The sequence below is a fragment of the Nelusetta ayraudi genome, unplaced genomic scaffold (assembly GCF_046127955.1).
Source record: "Nelusetta ayraudi isolate G7.1 ecotype Tasmania unplaced genomic scaffold, CSIRO-AGI_Nayr_v1 ptg000143l, whole genome shotgun sequence".
Taxonomy (NCBI): domain Eukaryota; kingdom Metazoa; phylum Chordata; class Actinopteri; order Tetraodontiformes; family Monacanthidae; genus Nelusetta; species Nelusetta ayraudi.
In genome coordinates, this window is record NW_027466193.1 from 500,399 (window position 1) to 523,369 (window position 22,971).

At 48.6% G+C, this 22,971-nt stretch overlaps 1 protein-coding gene across 2 annotated transcripts in view; it reads right to left on the reverse strand.

Annotated features, from left to right (window-relative positions):
- Positions 1-22,971, reverse strand: part of LOC142879719 (glutamate receptor 3) — an 86,629-nt gene that overhangs the window by 62,398 nt on the left and 1,260 nt on the right. The window lies entirely within an intron of this gene.

Here is a 22,971-nt window from a genome sequence, read left to right on the forward strand (position 1 = left end):
ATGAAATTAAATGTAGGACCTTTGCTTCCTTTTTAGACATTAAGACATTAACAATGAGGAACTTCTCAGTCAAACCATTTGACACAATGTCACGACAACTTCAGCAAGTCACTGCATAGAACCAAGATACAGAGACACTTCAACCTCCTCCTGTAAGGGGCAACAACAAACCAGTCCATGTTATATTTATTATGATGTTATTATATTTGATAATATGCCTCTGGAAATGACTAAATAATTCCTTGCACTACAAAAGGTCAACAACTCATGCTTGTATATTGTATATTATTCTTTCTCATTCCATACTTTTCCAATAATCTTTGGTTATTTTAGGGTATTTGAAGACGTTTACGTGATGGGTTGTTTACAAGAATTGGGCGGACAAACACTAACGTACCGCTTCCTAGAGACCGATCAAAAACAACATGTCTCTGTCTGTAGCTACTGCAGTGTCCTCCCAACACGGGAACATTCGAAAGCGACTTCCCTCTCTATCATTAGTTGCGCAATTCACTTTCATCTTATTTATTCACGATCATCATCTGTTGTATCATCTGCTGTTAAACAGATCCTTTATTGCCGCGCTCTGGTGGGAACGCGCGCACGCGCGCGACAACCGACCGCCGCGAGTTGGGAAGCTATTAATATGTAAGCGGAGACGGCGAGCCTACAGATGTGTTGTGCCTTCCTGGCCCATCGTGAACGACTGTTCACTTATTTTGATTGACTCTAAAGTGTTCCCGCTGGGTAATCAAGCATTCTTAACATCCGTAAGTACGTCTCGGCATTCCGCTACAATGGCTGGATGACGGGGAGCGGCGGAAGGCGGCGTGTAATCTCACGTAATGGCTCCGTTAAATATTTGCCCTTGATTGGCTGACAGATCTTTATTGAATTTGTGCAGTGGGAGACACCCTCCCTTGAAATATCGGATTTTTTTTTTTTTTTTTTTTTGGCAATTCTCCCGGGTGACTGACGCTGAGAAGGAAACAATTCATCAACAACAGCAAAAAAAAAAAAAAAAGCAGGCAGGTTGTCTCCCCTCGTCTCCGTCCTAATCAAGCTCAACATGAAGTCACACACGCTTAACGCACGCGAGGCGTGATGGGCGCGCTTGTCAGCAGCCCGCGCAAGCCTCTCGGACTGACGGCAACACACAAGCGAGCCGCGTTCGCCCCGATCGCCGTGGCGAGCGAGCGAGCGAGCGAGCGAGCGGGCTCACTGCGGCGAATTACCTCATTCCTCTAATTCACTCCCGCCCGTATCTGTCCCGCTACAGGGACGCGGCGCGGGGGTATAAACATCCATTCTCGGTTTCACACGGGCCGAGCCAAGTCACTCACACGCACATGCCACGCTTTCCTGATAAGTGAGTCAGCAGATGGACGGAGGTATTGTGGGTAAGTGCTGCAGGGGGGGTGAGCTGCCTCTGTTCCCCGACACCCAACTGGAGAGCCGCGTCCCAAATCGCACACACGCACTCTGGGCTCCAGTACATTACGCTCATTGCGTGCTCATTTCGACAAGAGTAGTTTTGCTCCCAAAAGGCTACTCTGATGTTTTTTGGCACCTCCGATGAGTGACCAGGCCACTCCTGTCACTTTTTCTGAGCACAGACGACATTTTGTCACACTCGAACATACACCAAATTAGTGCATGTATGTAAGTATGTTAGCTATCCTGCCTTTTTACCTCTGTATTTCTGCAGAAAACCCTGGCAGGGGACGACTAGTAGCATGATGCCACTTCTACTATGTCCCATACAGGTTGTTCATCAAGCATCTTTTTTTTGTTTTATGTTTCCGGTCATCTTTTGTGTGCAAATAGCACACTGCATTTTTGCACAATTGCACTCAAAATATGTAGTTACAATGTAGTTATGTAGTTATTAATATTTTATAACCGACATGCATATAGTTATATGATGTAAATGTATTCTATTGTATTTCACAGAGGGGTATGCATCCAGTTCTTGGTTGAGCACCACTTTTCTCTGCTTTCAATTGAACGATTCTTCCTTTGGGCCCAGATCTGGCAACCTCTTCTTCTCTGCGGTGCTGTTCTCTGCTTGTTAGGTCAGGTTTTGTAGGGATTCGCTGACTGTGACCTCGTATCTCTTCTCTTCTGTTTATCCCTTAAAGTAACAGAGTCTCTCTTCTCATAGAGTGATCTGTTATATTTTTGGGGGCATGTGACCTCCGGTCTCACTGCGCCAGATCTGCCAGAAAACTGCTGCTGCTGCTGCTGCTTGCACTCAGGTCACCCTGCCACAGGAGCCGCGCTGCTTCTCTTCACAGTCCAGTCCTCCTCTCTATACAGTCACAAAGTGCAACCCAGCCGTTCCTTAAACACCTGCGAGTCTTACAGTGCAAACACTGCGTTTCATCTTTTATTCAGGATTCCTGTGCTTCAAAACCCGGAACATGAACTGTTTCCATAATCGTATTACTTGGTGAAACCTCGCACGCCGGCTGAGTGCAACCCTTCCATCACTGCCACAACCAATCACCTCCATTTATGGATAAACTGGCAAACTCTGCCGCTAGGACAGGGAGTCTCACCCCCCGTTCTGCTCCCAGTCACGGCCATCTCCTCAGTTTGACCCCCCAGGGGAACATGTGGCAGCACTGCGTGACCTCTGATGGCGGTTACAGTCAAATCGCATTCATCGCCACATTAGAGTCACACCTATTTGACGCTGCGGAAAATGAACCGACGCTTTGGTATTGATTGTTCTGCGCAGGAGCTTGTGTTTTCTCACTCTTAACCACTCGCAGGCCGTTTCCATGGGCAGTCGAGTCAAGATGGCGCCGCCTGCGAGGACATTGAGGGTGCTCTGCAAACAGGAAGTGTAGTCTCATTAAGTGATGAAAACCTTTAAAAAAAAAATAGAGACAAATATTTTTTTGCAAGGTACAAACAAGGCAGATTTTCCCAGAATTTCTTTCGTCTGAGCATCTAAAATTGAACACGCAGCACCAATTTGCCGCCTTGCTAATTTGAGGGTGCATGTAATTTTCTTAACTCTTTAAATTTTTAATAAAGCCTAATTCTCTCTGAGTCAGGGGATGAATAACAACACAGAGAGGGTAATGAGTAGACCGTAAACACTGTGAGTCTGATAACAGTTAATAATAAGGTAGAAATTAGCAGACATTCATTGGCCAAGTCCAGCAGTCTAACGCTTGCTGTCTATTAGGAAACAGTTGTTGCATCTCCCAGAAACTGCGCTCGGATGTTGTGCTCTATCTATTATTGAAGGTCCTTAAGCTTCAAACCAAAAACAAACCATGAACTGTTTCCTTGATGTCGTACCCTTGTACAGCAGCGGCACTGCTCAGTTTGCAACGCTGAACTCTCCGTGGAGCCATCTTGCCAAGTATGACACATTTTCAACCGTGTCTTATTTTCTATCGATTCCTCAACTGATCAGCTTTGTTTGCAGGGAGAAAAGTCAAGTTGTGACGAAGGTCAAGACCAGTTCTGGAAAACCACACAAGAAGATCGGGTAAAAGAAGCTACAATTAGCCATGAATGATGTCCGCCGCTATAAAAGATTAGCGAGGTGCTGCAGAGAGGCAGTTTTATCACAACTGGATGGCATTTTCATACTAAAAGACCGACCAAATAAAACAGCAACAAGGACTTTATTTCTTGGTCCACAACCTTGTTTGGCCGTAACTCCGGAGCGGTTTTGGCAGGAGTTTAGTTAAACAAAGCGGTGCCCGGCGAGCGAGGACGCCTCCAGCTTCGGTGGCCAGGTTAAGCTAGCAGTAACAAATCCGATTAGCACCAATAAATGTAACGTCATGACAGAACGCAGGTTGGTCCGTCCATCTTCCCAAATGTTCCCTGTTCACGATGGATACCCGAGACGAGCCCAGAGGTTTTGGCGGCATCTGGCCAATAATGTCGTGTTTTTCAAAACGATGGGACCCAAATTCTGCAAAGGCACGAATTCCATGCCGCCACCCACCCTCTCCTCCTCCTCGACCCCGCGTTCAACCTCGGCTGGCGTTCGCCGTCTGAGCCTCCCCGGCCGCGCACATCCTTCTCAGGCGTGGCGGTGCCTCTCTCTCTCTCTCTCTCTCTCTCTCTCTCCCCCTCTCTCCCTCTCCACCTGAGTGCCTCTCGCTTCGTCTCCTCTCATATTGTTTCCCCCATAATATCGCCGCGCTCCGCCGGCTGGGCCGGAGATTGGCGTCGGCCGAGATGGTGTAAACAGCGGCGGCGAAGTCAGGAGAGAGACCAGTTCCCCCGATAAGTGGCCCAGCCTCTGGCTCATCCTGCTGTGTAATTAAATAAAAATGCAATAAATGCTGTGCAGCAGGTGGAAATAAGGCGGACGGAGCCCCTTGCAGTCTCTGAGAGGAATAACGAGTGGGTTAATGCGACCCGGTGATTTTCCCCGAGTGTCACCTTGGATTTCCCCGACGACTTGTTTAGTCGGCGGCGCTCGTACGAGCACACCGTCATTAGCACGACGACTGTAAACAACGTAAGGATAAATCCTCCTGCCCTCCATCTTTTCTCTCCCCGTTTCGCTCCTTTCTTCTCCCTCTGCAGCGAAACTGCCTCCTCCTCCTCCTCCTCCTCCTCCCCCTCCCCCTCCCTCCCACCCTGCTGCAGGGAACCGTGCATCCCGTCTCCAGTTCACTGGTCAAACACACACATAGTTGCGCCGCCCTCGTTCCCTCTCCGTAATCAGGACACTTGGCTGTGCTACGGGGATGTTAGAATTTCTGATGCATCGCTTGAGATGGCTGGCCTGGAACGCTCGTTCGCAGGGAGACGCGGCTGTCCTGCAGGCACGCTTGGCTAATTCTTCTTTCTTTCGTTCTTTCTTAAGGCGAGGGAAAGAAAATAAAGAACCTTTTCATGCACCGGGGGTATTAAGGACTGGAGCGTTCATCTGCGCCCACGAGCCAGAGAGCCGTGCACAAACCCGGCGCTAACCCTGCCAGGACAGCCAGGAACTGCAAATGTCAACGATGAGCGGCCCTGTTTATCTGTTTTGCTACATTAGCTTCCTCACCAAATCCATACTTCCCCCTTTTTTCTTTTTCTAGCTCTTAAGTCACACACGGTCCACTTCCTTTTTCAGCTTCTTGCTCTCCTGGCCCTCACAGCTCCTCTGCATGTTAAATCCAAACTGCCTCTCTCTCTCTCTCTCTCTCTCTCTCTCTCTCTCTCACACAAACGCACACTGGCCTATAGATCAGAACGAGCCTTTTCTTCAGAGAGGGGACGTTCTCAGCGGGACATATCTGGTAAAGTGCCCTGGGGGAACTGCATCAGCTTTTTGTAATATAGAGATGTGAAGTGCATCTCACGGTTGAGGCCAAACGGCAGCAGCCAGAGTGGAGGGCGACTCCGCCGCGCCTCGCTCCATGAAACATTAAAAAAGGGAAGCTGTTAGCCGTCCGCCTCCATCAACATCTAGCACCTACCTCAAGTTCGGAACATGCGGCGGGTTAAGTGGCATCGGTATCCAGGCTGCGGCAAAGAGGGCGAGTCAAAGACGCACGCGGACGCTAAATGTGTGTTTTTGCGGCTGATGCAGCGTGATGGAACACTCCGGCTTCATTATTTTCTGCATGAATTATAGTTACGGGAGCTAAACTGCAGTTCGGCGTGACCGCTCTCTGCTGTGCACCCTCCTCTTCGGGGAAGGAGGGAGGAGGGAGAGAGGGAGGGAGGGAGGGAGCGGGGCTTATTGTGTCTCTCTTTATACGTACTCGTGTGTTTGACTACCAGAGTGCATGATGGATGATGGGAGATAAGAAGGCTCCTCCTGGGAATCCTCCGTCAGCGGGGCCTGTTAGCCTGGAGCTCACCCACCGTGACATCAGCATCCCCTCGGTGTCTGGAGGACGCCTTTCTAACTTCCACCCTTCCTCCGCAGTCAAACAATACACGCCCCGCTCTTCCCCCGGTTTGGGAGATTTGATTTCATTTGCGAGCACATAAACTCTGTTGTCAACTCCCCGGCCGTAATGTACCCACTATTTCACAAAAGCTCATATGAAGACGTCGATTTCTGCAGCCACCAAATGGTGTGTTAGAGCATGCATAAATTAATCTTCTTTTTTTTTTTCCCCCAGTAGAAAGAAATTGTTTGGCTTTATTGTGCACACAGATCAGCTGCCGCTTTAAGTCCAATGGCGGCTGTAATGAATAGCATTGATCACCGGCGTGCAATACGCGGCCAGGGAACCCTGGATCCTGATATTTTCTGTACGTAACCATCGACTCTCAGCTGCAAAAAGATTGCAGTATAGCCTGAAGGCAGTAGGTCTACACAGGATGTCTGGGAACATCCACTAGAGGTTTATTTCTCATCTGAAACATCATAGTCTCATCGTACCGTACCAGTTTCCACACACGGCCATTGTTTTAATGTAAATACACCAAACAAAGGTTTAAGTTTAGCAGTTCGCCCACTGCTGTAGGTTTAATATCACATCTGCTGTTATGAACCGCTCCTGCTAATTCTAATACAACATAGAGAACATGGGGGAGCGTCCTCCTTCTTGCCCCTGCATTGACTTATTGACAGGAAACTTCACGGTGTCGTAGGGGAAAGCTGACCTTTGTCCTTCTGATATTAAATGTGTGTGACCTTCCACATTCAACCCTAAACCGTTTACGTGCAATTTGACCAAATTTCAGTGATTTGTGGTGGGAAAATGTGTCATGCGAGGTCACGGCTCCCTGCGGGGCTTTGCTGAGATATTCCGGTGTTCACGAGATGGGACTAATGCACGGGTAACCTGAAAACAGAATCCCTCTGGCTACGGCCGTCACTGAAAGGCCAGTGCTTCAGTGGCTGAAATTAGAGGGTCTCCGACGACGATGAGGTCGTTGGCTGCTTGTGCTAATAATGTAAAGCAACACGAAGGGAGGCTTACAGGCATCGCTTCCTAGATCTTCTTCGCCATCACGCCATTATTTATCTGCTTCCTGTTTGAATTCTGTTCTCCTTTTCTCCCATAATAGCTGGAAGATTCTGGTAAAAATGAAATAAAAATAAGTCGGCTATTTTGATACTTCTGCTATTCATAACACACTTCCAGATGTACCTGGAGTTTTTTGTGATACGGGGTAGACCTAAAACGTCTCTATTTTTTATGCACAGTAGGGCGACGTGACTTGAATATCATATCATTTCCCTAGTTTGAGTAGTGACCCAGTAGAAAACCTGCTCACTGTAATAAACCAAATTAACGTGCCAAATGTCGCAATAAAGATAACAATATATCCATCAGCTTTTGGCTCCGGTCTGAGCGTTCATCATTTAGAATTAATCCTCTACAGTGTTTCATTCTGGGAAACCTGTGCGACGATACGACGTCTGACTTTAAATCCTTTTTTTTTTTTTAAGCGATAGGAAATGTAGAGTTCTGAACAAAGGCCTTCACAAGTAGCAGTCCATGTGACGAGGTCTGTGCTGCAGTAGAGGGGAAATTATGGAAATAAAGAAAGAAAAAAGAGCTTTCAAAATGTATACATAATAGATACAATCTGCCAGGAGTTTTTAATGGAGAAATACAGGATGTACAATAATTAATAAAATAAAACTCTGGGAAATGAAAGCCATATTTTGCAGTATTAAAAATAGCTGTCAACATTTTCAAAAGACTCTTAATCATTTATTTTGAACTATTCATTTCCAACAATGTTTTGCTGCTTTGTGTATGCGGCTGACTGACCGATGAGTGGCTGAGCACTGCAGATGCAGATGATGGTGTCCTGATGTGTGTCTGTGATTCGGTGGTGATATTTTTTAACGACTAATCGGATTACGAAACTCTCTCTGTCTGCAAATAAATTACATGTCTGTGAATATATACTATATGTATGTATGTATATATATATATATATATGTATATATATATATATATAATGTTAATTCATTAGTATTGCAAGACATATCAAGCATCAAGCGTTTGCTCTGCTGCCGGCTAATAAGATTACTGAGGTTGGAGGTTCCCCGCTAGCATTCACTTCCTGTTCACTGAAGTTCATTACCCATTCTCTTTTCTCTCCGCCTTCCCCTCAGCAGCCCTTTAAGCAGGGGCTCTTTTCTCCTCTCTCCACCTGCTATCTTGATGATAAAGTCCTGTACTTGTGTGAGTGGCCAGTGAGCAATCCCCGAAGGACTGGATGACTCTCAACTCAATCTCCTCCTGACAGATATTTTCACCTTCAAGGTCTGACCACGGTGCTTTTGTTTGACCACCGAGCGGCGGCGGACTGAGCAGTTCAAACAGACTGGCGCGCGCCGAGGAGAATCGCTACGTGTGCTGATGCAGTCATTATCGCCGCCTTCCGTTTGACTAAGCAAAAATAATTATGCGGGGGCAAAGGCAACAGAAGGCCTGGACAGGTTTGAATGCTCAGCCATTCCAATAGTCGAGATAACAATGTTACGATGACAGCTATGAGATTGGACTTTTTGCTGAATGGCCCCGGGGAAAATCAGTTCGCTAGGACTTTGCCGATAAATGCAAAGATCCCATTTTGCTTTGACACATGCAATCAAGGACCATCCATACGTTCCGATTGCAAATGAAAAGCCCTCAGCCTCCTCCTCCACGATGAGAGTGCGCGCTCAGATCCCATCTTATCATGCTGAACAAACAGCCGTCCCCTTCTCCAATGGGCTGATGCAGCCCACCGTTTGCTGCAATGCAGAGGCGAAGGCAGAGTGCTCCTGGACTTCTCCCGTCCTTGCAAAGATGAGCTCTCCCCTCGACTCTGGCAACACGTCCACCTTTGACTGCGCAACGGTGCGCATCTTAACGGAGGATTCGGCCGAGTGCGAAACATGTAAGACTTCTGATATTCTTTAATTGGATTTCCGAGGAAGCTGGTGACAAAGTCCCTCACACACCACTAATCCTCCCAATCAGCATTGCAGGGGCTGAGGCAGACTCGTATATGGAGGAAGGAATATGAATGGAGCATGTGGCAGGGAAGCGTGCCAGGATGACTGATGAAGAGTGTTGGGGGTACAAAAGATGGACAGCAGCTGAAAGCATGGGGACGTCACCTCACATACACAGGCTAATCATTATCTGAGGGCTGAGACTGGAGACAAGTTAGAGGAGAGAGGAAGCCCGGAACAGCTGCGACTGGGAAAAAAATGTGGAAAGGAAGGAGAAGGTCCAGCGTGTCGGACAACAGCATCCGAGCCGGTGCTGTCAGAAATGGTCTGAGGTTGTGCCTTCGCAACAAATTGGAGGGATTAGCTGTGCTGGATGAGAGGAGGCACTTCATGGACTTGATGATGGATGCCTTTAAGACACAAGGACAAACGAGTCTCCAGTCTCACATCGGGGAGATTAAAATGATGGAAGCTGCTCCGTATTCAACCTTAGTCAAGGAGCTATGGGAGCACCCAGAACAACACACACACAAAAAAGAAGAACAAAGACATATTGGTGCTGATAGTTCAGGTGAGACCCCTGACTGACTTGTTTTGAGTCCAATTCTTCAAAGAAAGGGAAATACCTGGCAGCGATGATGCTGCTTTATTCCCGCCGTTATTTGGGTTGATCCAAAGTAAACTTTGTGGATGTCTGGCAGGCACATATATTTTCCCATCAATGTCAAAACGCTGGTTGTTTGTCCTGCCCCTCTGCACGCATCAATTTTATCTGATCCCCAGCCTCGCTGGCTAAACTCGTTTCTGTTTGTCATTTTCTCTTTCCCTCAGCTCCAAGACAGGACAGAAATGAGTCTTGAAATTCCCATATTCTAGCTGGAGTGCTAGCCCGCTGAGTTTAATGCTTCCTGACTTGTTGTTTTTGTCCTTTGGGGAGATTTGTGAGCTCGGTGTCTTGTGCCGTGGCTCGCATGTACACGCATAACGAGGAGTGTGTTGCACGGGGGCCACCAGGAGCCGATGAATATCAGCCAATCTTGCGAGGTTCACTTCCTGCGCGCGTAAACTAAGCCTTTGCCCCCTGGCGTCCCTAATCAAATTACATGTCACAATTCATTTCTCGTGGCGTTGAAATAAACCGAGCCGGGGCTATTGAGGGATTAGCATGGGGTTGAATTTTAAAACGGCACCACTCCAGACCAGGCCCTCCCAGCTGCTCGCCTCTGTCTGAAGAATAATGGAATAAGTGAGCGGGGACAGGAGATGGAAGCCGTTGTTTAACCTTGAAGACATCACGTAAAGGATCCTGTCTCCTTCTTAGCCTCAATCCGGGCCTGGTTAAGTATGTGGAGTCCAGTGCCACTTTTCATCTTATTAGCGCCCTCGCTGAGGCGATGCCCCATCCCTGAATGATAATTCAGGAAGAAGTGACAACAGAGAGCGGAGGAATGGGTGGAGATGGAAAATCTGAGGGCTACTGCAGCGGGATGAGCCGAGATCCTTTATATGAGGGCCGTTCCTGACATGCAGACCCTGGGATATGCCTTTCCTCACCTTTCTCGCCGTTCTCTGCAAAACCTAATAAAGGCCTTCAGCGAGGGACTTCTCCAAAGAGCCATTTCATATAGACGGAAGAGAGTAAAGAGTTTTTTTTTTTTTTTTCTTTTGGCCGCGTCAGATGAAAAGATGTGCTCCATTTTATTCCCAGCGGACCTCTCATTGTCTGGAAGTGCGCCGGGCACCGACGCCGATAAGAGTAATTTCAGTCTAATTTGGTGGAAGTCTGATACCCCGTCTGATACGGCAATGCACCGTAATGTAGTCAAGCTGGAATAAGCTGGAGAGATCAGCCTCATGACACCGTGATACTGACTCTCTCCCCAACGGGTGAAGGAAGCGTGGCAGGGAGGAACACTGAACTGACTGTCAAGCTCATTCTCCATTGACACCACTGCATCTTTTGCAGCGTCATATACAAATAGGTTCACTCTGGGGTTAGAATAGGAATAATCGCTACAGTAAAACCAGTACCTACGTACCTACCTCATATTTACCTTAATGTTAAATATGATCGTATAAGGTACGATACCTGCATTTATAAGAGAATACACTGAAATTTGAAGAATTTAAGGCAGAAAGACCAAACTTTTTCGGTGCTCTTTCGAATGAAAGGAACACACTATCATCTTCTTAGATTTAAATGTTTTATAAAACTACAATTTGGCAATTTTAGCAAAAAAAATGATTCCCAGCACTGCTACTGCTCACCTCAAAGAACGGAGTAAAAAGATTTGCATCCCCTGGGATGTGACAATGAGTGGGACTTTAGTTTTATCTTGAACCTCATCTATATTTCATTTCTTCACTAACTAAAGAGAGACCGCTAAATATGGCCGTCAACATTCACTGCCTTTTTTTTTTTTTGTTGAAAAAAGACTCTGGCCACTTGGGAGCAAATTTCCGACTTAAGCTTATTTTTGCATAAAGGAGCCAAAGTCTATATCCCCCTGCAGCTTAGGGATTGGCCAACAGAGGCAGCAGTAGCAGCTATATACAATAGGCAGGAGAAAAATGTGCTACTGTTGGCTACAGGAAGCATTTCTCATCATGGAATGCTTCAGAAAGGTTGGTTATTCAGGCTCGGTGTCCGTTTGCAATCAAAAAGGCAGGATGCTAATCCAGGGATGGCATCCAGCGAAATGCATCGTGGGGTGATTTAAAAATGCCTTAAAAAATAAAATAGTCTTGTGTTTTTGACAGCTTTCCTTGTCATTTATTATGATATAAAGGGAGAAGCCTTAGCTCACGGAAAAACAAAAAACAGTTTCATTTTGAAAAATAACAACAATAATAATAGCAACAAAATAAATATATCTGCATCTGAATTGATGATAATCACCGTGTTTGGCTGCCGTCTGCCACCGAACAAGTGGCACAGAGTCGTCCTGGAGATCCAGCCGTCGTCCTCTCAGCTCAGCAGGACAGGTTATGTGCAAAAAGATGTAGGGCGGCTCATATCTCTCCTGCTATTTGTTTTGCGATCCAGCTCGCAGTCGCACACAGGCGCTGGGGTCTGTCACCTTATCACTCCATCTTTAGCACTCTGCCCCCCTCCCGCCCCCGCCTCCGCTTTTCTATCCCCGTTATTCCTTTTCTCATAAACATAGCTGAGCCACTGGACTCTCCCAAGTCCTTTTTCATCATATCTCGGCACTGTCGGGGCTGCAAAGGGCAGCGGCATCTGAGAGAAGCTTCCCTATTGAGGCCCGTTGGAATGGATTCACTCCAAACGGCCTTTTCATTCTGCAGCTGCGATGGATTAGCTCTGTCATGGCTCCAGATGAGGTTTTTGCCATCCTGATCTCGCATGCCATGCGGGGCTCAAATGAAGCCGCGCCGCCGGAAAAAAAGTAAGGGAAGGAAAACGGGCCGGGTTTTGGGGGCCGTGGTCGGTGGGGGTGGGGGGTGGGGGGTTGAAATTAAAGGACGGTAATGGCGCTAGCGGGCGGCCGAGCCGATCGCTCGATGATAGAACGCTTCAATATTTCATCGCAGACTCATGCATGGACACACAAACGTGGACAGCGGTCCCCCGGAGCAACCGCCCACAGGTTTTTATGTAGCCATGTGTGAAATGGCGAGAGCCACACAACAGCACTCTCCAAATTAACCATTGGAGGGAGAAACGGAGGAGGGTCACGGCTGAGCGAGCACATCATGTTCACTTAATTCTCACTCATGGGGCTAGCGAGCGCTAAGGACAGGCGGAGCAGCGAGGGGCGCGCCGGAGACAAACAGTGCCGCGCCGTGACGTGACATTTCTCTTTCGCCTTTTGTGCCCAAAAGGGAGGCGGCGGTGGTGGTGGTGGTGGTGGTGGGGGGGGGTGGGGGAGTTGGGCAGCTACGCAATTTGCCTTCAAACCGAGTCCGTCCGAGCGCATTACCGCCGACCGTTAGCGCGGCGTCGTTCCCGCCGATTCGATTGCGCTCGCCACGTCCAATCGGGGGAAACGGTCGGAGGCGCGCGCTGACAACACAGATCAAGTGGTTTTAATGGTCGGGGGTTGGATCCCCAGACACCCCCCCCCCACACACACAAACACACACACACACACACACACACACATTCCCTACCCTACGCAGCACGCCAGCAGATATTTCTGTTTCACTGTCATCAGCACTTTATTCCGGCACGTCAACAGATCCTCGCGCCTCAACTCCCGACATCTGCTGCACTCCTCAATCTACAACTGCAATCACAGTGGCGGTAATTGTCTATAAAACCGCGCCGCTCCCCAGAGGTGTTGGTCCGCATTACGCCTTTTCATTACATAAGACGTGTTTAATATTAACCGCGGAGGCTATCTGTGGCACGGCATGTCTTATTTGCATCTCTGTATTACTGCAAGGAAAATGCTAATATCCTGTCTTTTTATTCCCCCTCTTGCCCCCCCCCCCCTTCCACCCCACCCCCTACTCTTCCATGCTCTCCTTCAGCCTGCATGCTAGAGTGCCCCTACACTAGTTTCACAAGGTTATGATGCTTCAGTGGCCCCGGCGACTGTGAACTGTCACAAGCAATCAGTTATGATGGAGCCCTTGTTTCTGCACAGACATGCAGCTTTGGCAGTGGCTCTTGCCAGTGACTGCTGCGTTTTTTTTTTTTTCTCCCCTCCCTAAAAGCGGCCAGAAACGTGCAGATCAGTCTGCTAGCTCGCTCGCTTGCTCGCCCGCCCGCTCGTTCAGACGCCAGAGCTTCAAAGCTGGAAGCCTCTTTCACACTGCGATCCAATATTTACTGGTCTGGGTAGAACGCCATCACATTCCTTACTCGTCCTCTGTTCTGGTTGCAGCGCCGCTGCGCCGTCCCCCGTCCCCCAACTGTCTCGTTCATATATACACTTGAGCATACAGCCGTGCACCGCAGCAAAACAACAAGCAGCTATTAAAGCATTCAGGCAGGCTAGACGCCGCATGCTGTAGGTGCCCCAGTATCTCTTGGCCCCACAGCAGAAGCAGAAGAAGAAAAAAATATATACTCTAAAGTCCTAAAAGTCTTTTCTTTCATAATCCTTTTGACCTTGTTTGGGACAATGCAGTCAGCAGCAGCTCCCATTGAGGAGGACATACAGAGTCCCCGCTTTTCTTTTGGGGCCGCTGAAGCCGGGCCAATGCAGCAACTTAGCAACGAGGGCCCGATGCGAATGTGCTATTCCGGCTCAAGGAGAGGATTACTGATTCAGTGATTATGGGTATTGTAGGGGAGTCTAGTGAATGGCCAATCGAAAGCTGAGTGTGACTGCAGCGGCTGCAGGAACACAGCAGTAATGGGCTTTGTGGGAGAGATTAAATATATATAAAGAGAGATAGAAATGAGAGAGACGGGCAGTGGTGGTGGTGGAGGAGGAGGGGTAACTAACAAAAAAAAAAAAAAAAAAATGCTGACTGCAACGCTGGAGATCTTTTCAAGTGACAAGTTTGCAGAAATGTCCTTCCTTTTCTCCCAACCCCAACCCATCCAGCTCCCCCCCCACACACACACACACACACCCTTATCGACTCCGTCCTTGTCTTCCCCTCGACGTGAGGGTAAATGACATTTTGAAATGAAAACTAATCTCCGCCGCGAACGGCGTATTCCACTCTCCTTGAGAGGTTTTGCTCATTGAGAAAACAAAATGGAAAAGCAGGCGTCACGCCGAGCCGAGCCGCTGGCAGACACATCCCCGATGCACCTGAGATGAATGGCTCACAATAGCAGCCCGCAGCGCTGCTCCTTTTTATTCGCCAAAACGCAGCGCAAGCGCCGGCTTTCTTTCTTTCTTTCTTTCTTCCTTTTTTCCCCCCCTCTTCTTCTTATCATAAACAGTTTCCCCTTTTGGTTTGGACGTTTGCGGCCCCTTTTTCCCTGCCACGCGGTCTCTGTTTTTTGAACGCCTCTGCCTTTGACGCGGACAGGCGGCCGCTCTTGTTCATCACGGCGACGCGCCGATATAATCTTCAATAACGCGACGCAGACTCGGCCTGTCTGCGCCGACTTACAGTTTGGAAAAGCGGCTCGCATGAGTATGGACGCGTGAGTATAGATGGGCTGTCGGCGTGCATCGCGTCTGCCGGGGCCTCGCCCTCGTTGGTCAGCCGCCCGAGAGTCCGAGCCGGTCAGCTAATAGCGCGGCGCTCGGCCGACGCTACAATCTCGCCCTCATCTGCTCGGCTCTTCCGTAAACTAATTATAACGCCGGCGGACACTTAATCCGGAGGTCCAGTCTGGGGTTAAAACATAATGTTTCTTCAAAGTGCAGAAGAAGAACAGCTTCAGGACAGCGTGGCAGTCCATCTATAATCATTTCACCTCGGTAATCCCTCTCGCAATTCATCGCTTCCCGCGGAAAATTAAGCAGATAAATGAGGGGAATCAGTCACTCGAGAGATCCAAGCTCGTCACACCGGACCCAGAGGTGTCAGTTGCAATAAAGTCTCTCAGACTTGGCTGTGAAAATCGTAAATGTGATTTAGTGACCCTACAAATCAAAAAAAAAAGATGTGTCTCTTCCCTTGATTCCCTAATTCCTCAAGTGGCCAAATGCCCGGTGTTTGTCAGGGATGTGTGGAGATTTGACGGTAGCACAGCGGCTCGCGAGGCAAAGCTGTTGTTTCATCAAACAACATCTGTCAGCGTCATTGATTCCAAGACAAACAACACTCCGCCTGAAACACTCCTAGCTTGAGTTTAAGAGGCTCTTTTGATATTCTGATTAAAAATTCATTCTGTTGAATCTGCCTTCGAGTGTGTTCTTTGTTTTCTATTTTGAATCTCATTAGAGCCTCGGCTGTGCGCTTGACTTTAGAATAAATAAATAAAAATACCACAGAGGACATTCCATGGCCACAAAATTAGGTCAGAATGTGATCCCCCCTCCCCCCTCCCCCCTCTTGGAGCTTTGACTTTTGGACTTCCTCTGTGTGTTTGGTGTGTCAGCTGTATGGAAAGCTTCGACCCTGTGTGCCCGTTACAAACTGCCACAGCCTTTAACAGCAACAACAACAACAACAACAGCAGCCACTTAAATAAATACGTTTTGATTCAGCAAGCTGGAGCAGTTTTTCAGACACGTGGCCAAATCTGACTGAAACCGTGTCGGCTGTGTCAGCCGTGCTGTCAGTCAAGCCCTTGTGGCGGCTTTCTCTCTCTCTCTCTCTCTCTCTCTCTCTCTCTCTCTCTCTCTCTCTCTCTCTCTCTCTCTCTCTCTCTCTGTCTCTGTCTCTCTGGGGCCTCGCCGTCCCCAAAGCGCGCGACCTCATCCGCAGCCATTACTTCACCGCTCATGTGGCCGAGGTGCCCGCATCCACGGGCCTCCGAGACCTGCGCCCCGGCCTACTGGCCTCCAAATAGCACCATTAGGCTGCAGCTCCGTGGCTCTTGTTGCCTCTCGGAGGGGCTTTTGCAGAGTCATGTGGTTTGCGTGGCGGTCTGAAGCCCAACTGCCACTTTCCCTCCCTGAATGAACATCACCTTGCTCGTGTAAAGACCGTCAGTCACGCAGCAGTGGCGGTGAGTGATGGACAGTACAGGGAGATGGGTTGGGAAATCAGTGGTCTTGTACCGAGGGTTGGACCATATTCCGCCAATCAAAACTCTCCCGTGACATCAGTGGAATTGGAAGCGAAGGGTGCAGGTCATAGAGTGACGCAGCCAAGTATCAAAGTAATTGAGAATTTCTCGCCAGATGGGTCCTTCGCCTTCATTACGAACATGTATCCATCTGGTGAAGAGCTCGCAGAAAGTGTTTTCTGAAGCTCTGAAGGAGACCAATTGTTTTTGGTACAGGACGCTACAGCTCCTTCTTTCTACCGGATCGGCACGCAGCAGTGACACGTGGCCACTACATTGTTTAGGTAGACTATGACTAAAGAAGGTTGTGAGGTCGTCCACCGTGTTAAAATTCCACTTATTTCTTTTAAATCAGCTGCTACTGCAGCGTTCAACCTCACCTTTTTAGTAGCAGCTGAGCTCATAATTGTTTCTTCACCATCATTTTCTGTGGGTTTTTTTGGTGACGTTTGCAGAAGACACATCCAGGATTCTTCACAGCTCAAAGGAACCGAATCGATTATGGAAGAAGGTGGATTTGAAAAGCTTTCTATCGGGTGCCAAAGATGGATGAGCAAGATTTCAGCTTTCAAATCTCAGCTTATCGTCCAAGGTAGCGCAAAAAAAACGGCCGCCGAGGACAAAGAAAATGTGCAATGGCATCAACTTTTAAAGGATCGCCGAGTGCCTGGTCGCACTCCAGCTGAAAAAAAAAATAATAAAAAAAACGAAAACTGCACCATCAGGCAGTTTTAATCGCAACGTTCATTACACATGCACAAAGAGAAGGATCTCCCGCTCCAGCCGGAGCCGCTTCAATCAAAGGGTTAAGCTGCTGATGGGAGCTTTAGTGCAAATTAGGGAGGCTGATTCAGTGACAAATGTGACGAGGGGGACGATACGTCTGTGCACACATATGTGGCTGCGCTAACTTAGCCGCGTGTGTTTGTGTGCGACTCTCATGCATATGTGCTCACGCACGCACGCACGCGTGCATGCATATGCACATGCCATAAACAAGTCTCCATCTGTTCCTGCAACACAGCTGGACTGTGATGGAATGTCTCGGCACAGCCCCCATCGCCTGCAGAGGTCTCCTCCTGGTTTGACTCGCACACGGCACTGCATTCAAGCAAAAACACACACGCACACACAGTTGCACTCCAACACACGAGCACAACATCTCCTCAAAAAATACTCCTCAATCAAATTATTTCCCCCCCTCTTTCCTTTTTTTTTTTTTCTTTTTATCTGACTGCGGGCTCTGTCTGTGCCCTCGCAGTGCTCCGCCACCGCCGGCCTCCTCTGTCTGCCCCCGCCACGTTTAGCTGGTCACACTTTTCAAGCTGAGTTACGCCCTGCGAGGACAAGAAAGTGTGGCACCGCGACAATCACCTGAGGTGTTTCTCTCTCCACGCCACAGTCCGTCTGCGGAGGCAAAGAAAGGAAAGAGAGAAACAAACACAGAGAAAAAAAAAAAAAAATTGTCTAGCTGTCACTTTGTTTACGTCCCTGTGTGATGCAGCAGCAGCAACAGCCCCTGAGAGGCAAAAAAGCTCAACAATACATGCAAAGATTGGGTAAGGGGCCCTTTGCTCCGCGCCGCCACGACATATGCCTTTTGCCACATGCGCTCAGTCATCGTGTGGGTGCGAGAGAGAGAGAAGGAGAGACTCTGGAGGTGTTTCTGCGCGCTGCCGGCGCTCTGCTTTTTTTGAGGGTGTTAAGGTCAGTGCAAACGATGCTTCTAAGGATGTTGTCTGGACGCGAACGCAGCCGCGTGTCTGATAATCCTGCACGGGAAAGAAACTCTTTTACTGCAGCTATGCCAAAAGAGCAGCAAACAAATGTCTCAGGACATGGAAGCAGTAAACATGAGGGCGGGAGAAAAAAAAAGAAGATTGAAGCGACGGTTAAATTGTCACAAAAACAAAAATACGAAAGCAACGGCTGTCGTGAAATAAAAACCCAAACTTCACCAATTTTGGCGTTTCTCAAGGATAACATTGCATCCTTAAGCATCTCCATCAAGATGCAAAAGTTGCTGCTAGTCACAAAATGCACTGATGTAATTGCCGGGACCGCCCGTCTGAAGGAAGGTTGCACCATGAATTCATCGATTTTTTTTTAAAGTGTGGCTTTGGAGGAGGAGCGTTTGCTTCCGTTTGCACAAAATAGGGGGGAAATGAGTCAAAAGGGCTCAGAGCCACCGTCGGAAGGTTGAAATGACGTCTGCGAGCAATTTTGACTCCGTAATTAGCAAGAAAAATTACTAATATCAACCAGCCTCACTCAGAACCGGAACATTGTGCCTTTTACTGGATAAACAGCACCGAGAATCCAGGTAAAATTGCTTTTGTACAAAAGCTACTTATTCTGTTTTAGTTACTCTTGCCTTTTCATTTTTTTTTTATTGCCTTTGGAAATAAAATTGAAGCCACTGTTTGTCGTAACAACCTCCCCACACACCATGTAAAAACAGCTGCTTGCTCCTCAGCGACGGGGGGCCGTGCAGGAGATGGCAACTGGAAGGTGCAGCCAGAGAGGCATCTGCTGCCGTGTGTGCCAGGGCTTAAAGACCTGGAGGATTCAATAAAGAAGGAGGAGGTGGCAGTGGTGGTGGAGGAGGCTGGTGGAGGAGGAGGGGGAGGAGGAGGAGGAGGAGGAGATTGGTGGAAGAGGCACGTGCAGAGAGAGGCTGGCGGAGGGGACACACGCCATTAGCTTAATGGCAGAATGAGGAATGAGGAATAGGGAAATGAGATTCAAAAGGCAAACATTGCAAAATGTGCCTTTAACAAGAATCAAGGCGAGTAATCCAATAAATAGCGCTGCTGGAGGAGGCACTGGCGGTGGCGTCGGGAGGGGGCTCGATGTGTGTTGTCCCCCCCCCCCCCCACTCGCCTCAGGTGAAGCAAGGAAAAGGGTAAACAGCAGAGAAAAGGATGGTGGTGTCATTAAACGGACGAGCCGCGACCATCAGGGACATTAACGCTGTCGGCTCTGCCTTCTTTAAACAGGTATCCTCCGCTTTGAACCGCTCCGCCAGCCGTTGCCCGGCTCCCAGCCGCTCCGACCGCTTTTATGCGAGCCGCTCTGGTAATTACGCATTTCGCAATTTCTTGAAGTCTCTTCAAAGCCGCGACAGTTCCTGCCGTCGAAGCGCTCGCTCGCACGCCGCGGCGCCTCGGCGGTACAAAAGCCGCGCCGCGAGGATTTTAGAGATGCCGCGCATTGTTTTGCTGTCGGTCACTAATTCAATTAATGGCAAAAGGCCTCAAGCTGACTAGAAAGGAGCGGCTCTGACGCGCGGCTGCACCTTCATGCAGCCGGAGGGTTGTCTCCCGTCTCTCTTTTTTTTCTCTTGTTAAAGGGTAAAGGTTGAACCTGAGTGATTGCGTGCAGGTTCTCTTGTTTCTCTGTTGCTTGAAAGGATGTGCAACAAATGAGGGGCAGTGCTCAGTCAGAGGGGAGGGGGAGGGCTTTGACGGTGCAGATCCCAGAGACGTGCTGCAAACCGAACCGTCTGCGGGAAAAGAACAGGAGGGGAAATTCAAACAAAGTGCCGTCATTCCATTGACTGTGCAGGGAGCCACCGATCACCTCCATCGAATAACATCGCACTAAAACAGATCTATTCCCCCAATCTAGTGGGTTTTTCCTTTGTTTGTTTGTTCGTTTGTTTGTTTTTGTGTGCATATATAATAGCAACAAAAGAAAACAGGCATTATCGCTGACAAAGGCGCTGACTCATTCGCACGGAGCAATTGATGACAGAGGGGATTCGAGGGGGCCGCTAAATAATCGTGACAGCTTGGGGAACAAATGGCGGCGGCGTTGACAGATGTGAAAGTCGGCGGAAGGTCCTCACTCGGCAGACCGGCATAAAAAAAAGCCTCAAAGGCCTGCAAGTCAGCGGATAAGTGATATTTAATAACCGTCATCTCTGTTTCGCCAGGCCGCGCTCGCTTCACCGCATGGCAGGCGATCGCAGGTGCCCGTGGCCTGTTGTGAGCTCAGCAGGAGCTGTCGGCGGGGAGAGGGGGGGTTGCAAGCTCAGCTCATGCGTATAGGCTCCGCCTCCAAATAAGGTGCCATCACACCTGACATAGAACCCAGGCGGAATAACAAAGAGGGAGTCTGGGCTCTGAAGCGCTCTGTTTGTCACGTTGCTAATAAATGAATGACTTTGTCTTAAAAGTTCTTCTTCCTGCGTGTGTGTGTGTGTGTGTGTGTGTGTGTGTGTGCGTTCGCGCTCCAGTGTTGGCGGGTAGTCTATTACTAAGTAATCCACTCCTGTAATTAAACTACTTTTTTAGTAACAGAGAAATGTAATGGGATTACTCTGGCAAAACTGGTAATGATATCATAATTACTTTATCAAGTGACCATTCCGTTACTTTTACGGAATATTTTGCCAGCTAAAAATGTCTTATTATCCACAAAATGTCTGAAATTTAGAAAAACAACCAAAGAGAACGATGTCGCAGATTGGTGACGCAGCCGTGCATGCAACGTCATTGATATGCGACGACGCACCAAAACAAGAGTGGCGGCGGCAAAAGAAAAAACAGCCAATGCGTTTGATGGCTGGAAATACAAACAATATTTTTTGAGTTCATCTCGTCTAAATCAAAGAATATTGTGGTTTGTTGTACGTTAATGTGTAGGCAAGACGTTAACAAAAGTGATTCGTAATTGATTGCTTATGAAACTAAGTAAGAAGTAATTTGATTACTTTTTAAAGGAGTAATCAGGAGTTGGATTACTTTTATGGAGTAATCCCAGCAACACTGGTGTGCACGTATCAATGCAGGGCCACTGCAGATACAATCAGGATGGATTCTGATGCACTTTAGCTCTACCGGACCATCGGGACCTTTCGGGACGTTGTTGTTTTTTTGTTTTGTTTTTTGGAGATGTTTCTCTCCAAAGTTTCGTCGTCTGCGTGACGTCGGGGTTCTGTCCAGTGACGGTGCACTCGACTTGACGGAGGCTCGGCGCCGTGGCTGCAGGAGACAGGAAAACGGGGCCACCGCCACTCCCACAGGAGCACCCCCACCACCACCCACCACCACCAACCACTTTCCCTTTCGCAGAGGCTCCGTCTGCCCCCTGAAATTAATTAGATTCTGATATCAAGCCATTTTCCTCCCATGCTTCCCTTCCTCTTCAACATGCGTGAAATTGCACGGCGCTATCTATTATTTATTCACCCTCATTTGCTTATTGTTTCTCGCCGATGCCTCCGTTACGGCACTTGCAGCTCTGCCGCCCGCGATATGACACGCTCTCTCCCTCCTCCACCCCCCCACCCCCCACCACCACCCCAACCTCAAAACCCTCCCCACCAACACACCCTGCGCTCAGACACACCTCCTCTGCAGGTCTGAGCCTTACTCATTTGCCGGTGCTGGTTGGGGAGCTATGGATTTTTTTCTTCTCTCTCCCTCTCTCTCTCTCTCTCTCTCTCTCTCTTCCCCCTTTCACCCAATGACAGCACAGTGAGGCGCTATGAGGGCTGGGTGCTAATGAGCTGACTCTGCAATGCTGGGGGAGATGCTCTGTAGCACAGGGGGGAGTCAGAGGACTGAGCAGTGCAGCGACGCTCCGGCACAAGGAGAGTCAGAGGGGCCATTATGGCTGTACCAGACAGGGGGTGTGGTGGGATGGGGGGTGGCGGGGGTGGAGGTGTAGGGCAGGGGGGTGGGGGGGGCGACCCCACCAGGCAGACAGAGTCTCCAAAGCACAGGACGCGCGGTCAAAGCAGCACACCGTCCAAATGTCAGATCACAAAAAGGCCATTTTTGACTTTTAACTTGATTCTCTTTTTTTCCTCTCTCTCCATCCACACAGTTTCAGCTGAGCTCCTGACACTGCCGCCAAAAAACCAACCACCAGCATCACCACAACAAACAACAACAGGTTATCTGTGAAATGCCACTGCACCAGTTGCACCACCGTGTGTGTGTGTGTGTGTGTGTGTGTGTGGGGGGGGTGATCCATGACCACAGAGAGGTATGAAATCCAAGTTCTGTTCTGTGGGTTTCAGATAACAGGTTGAAAGGAAAACGTGTACATTATAGGATGTGCGAAGGAGAAACGTGCTCTAAATTGTGCTGCTTTCATTCCTTTTTTTCTTTTTCTTTTAAAGAAATGAACTCACGCAGCACGAAGTCCTTGACACAGGGTTTGTGTAGCTGGATGTATTTTAGTCTCAAGGCCAGTGTGTGTGTGTGTGTGTGCAGCGTGTTGCCAAAGGGACTCCGTTCACCAGTGGAGCCCATGCAAACTTCAGACAGCAGCCGCCGCTGTTGTCTATGTGCAATTGTTGTTTGCATAAAAAAATAAACAATGTGTCTTTAAAAAGAAAAAAAAAAAAAAGATGTAGGCATCATGTGGCGAAGCCCAGGAGAATTAAACATGCAGAGCTCTGTGTGCACTGGAAGAGAGAGGAAGGGGGGTGGGGGGGTGCACATTCCCACAATTC